The sequence below is a fragment of the Euprymna scolopes genome, chromosome 7 (assembly GCF_053919585.1).
Source record: "Euprymna scolopes isolate OS-2025 chromosome 7, ASM5391958v1, whole genome shotgun sequence".
Classification (NCBI taxonomy): domain Eukaryota; kingdom Metazoa; phylum Mollusca; class Cephalopoda; order Sepiida; family Sepiolidae; genus Euprymna; species Euprymna scolopes.
In genome coordinates, this window is record NC_136488.1 from 121856032 (window position 1) to 121857631 (window position 1600).

The following is a 1600-nucleotide window of genomic DNA, read 5'->3' on the forward strand; positions in this document are numbered from 1 at the left end:
GTGAACACTATTCAACTGACCTTCTACTCGGCCGATTACAATATGGTAGCCATCAAATACAATGTAAACAAGTTCTTTAAATAATTCAAATTCTACCCGATCTACACTATGAACGATTACTACACTACAAGCGTATATTCATCAACCCTTATCCTTGAGAGGAAATAAGACACAATAGAAGTTGGAAATGAAGAAGTTGCAAACTCCAGCATTGGGCAGACGACAACTGATGGAAAACGATGAAAAGTTCCGCTGTGCTTTCAATAAGACGACGAAGGACACGAACAAATAAAGAGGAAGAGAAAATAAGAAAAATAAATTAAAATACATTTTGGCCAGCGAAAATAATGCTGAAAATAACGAGCAGTTAAAACCCCGCATACATAAAAAGAGAGGAACTGTGAGTTTACCACGACTTCCTTTCTCTCTCACCCATTTTTATATGTCGACGTGTTTATATTTTGATTTGTTTTGATTTTTGTTGTTTGTTTATATATACTCTCCGCTCGGCATTAGTTTCATCCCCATATTTTTTTTTTCTTTTCTTTTACCCTCAATTTGTAAATAAAGTTTGTTTCGAAATTTAAAAGTCGTGTTTGTGTTACGTTCTCTTTTTCGTTATGTTGCTGTCTGTCTGATTGCACGCTTTTTTTACGTTGGCTACTTCATTAGAGCGATTCCTTGTTCTTCGAATAAAGTAGTCATAACTAGGGCTATGACAAGAGAATATTCTTTTCATTATTTTGACTTTCGAGTATATATCAGTTAATATCTTATATGTTTTTGATAGGGTGATGTAGTTCTCGGTTGATTAACTGTCTAACTGTGTCGGATATATACTCAAGAGTAAAAACGATGATAAGAATATTCTCTTCTCCTAGCCCTAGTCATTACCTTATGAGGTTTGTGACAAGAGCCAGAGTCCTACATGGAAAATAAAAATCCTTAAAGATTATAGTGTAATGTTGGTGTCATATACTACTGACGATTTTTTTTTTTTTTTTTAATTTCAGCTTTTATATTGCTACGCAGATGATGGAGGCAACTCCTTTAGATAAAATAATTCCCTACACTGGCAGCATCAAACTTAACGATTTTCGCGACACATTGAGAAGATTAATATCACCTGTTCCACCATGTATGTAAGTTTACCCCTTCGAACTTCTCTTTGCCATATTCCTGAAGGTGTTTCGGTTTTTTGTTTCGCATCTAACATTTTCGTTTTATCTCTTTTATTCCTGCTAATGCCACAATGGCCGTTATTATAAACCTATGAACAATATCAGAAATGTTTGAAATTTACTTTCTCATTTGATAGTGATAATAAGTATTTCTTTAAATGAGAGGGTTTTCCATCTAGAATTTTCTAAATTGCTTAAAAATATAGTCTTAAAAATAAACCTTTAATTGTTAAAATAACTCGATGGAGCTTTTCAACAATAAGTAAAAATTTTACCATCGTTCTTTAACTTTTGTCTAGTAGCTTATAGCGCTTGTTCTATTTGATTTTTTATTTTGAGAAAAATTACGTAAAGTTTGTATCTTTGAATAATATTTTTTTGCACGGTGGTCACCACTTATCAAGGCCCGGAAGCCACTC

General features: G+C 33.1%; 1 long non-coding RNA gene across 1 annotated transcript in view; it reads left to right on the plus strand.

The window, feature by feature from the left end:
• The first annotated feature begins 623 nt into the window (after positions 1-623).
• The window catches only part of LOC145280244 (uncharacterized), a 181309-nt gene continuing 180332 nt past the window's right edge, over positions 624-1600 (plus strand). Inside the window, exon 1 of the long non-coding RNA XR_013868591.1 lies at positions 624-1142. This is a non-coding gene — a long non-coding RNA (uncharacterized LOC145280244). The remainder of the gene's footprint in view (positions 1143-1600) is intronic.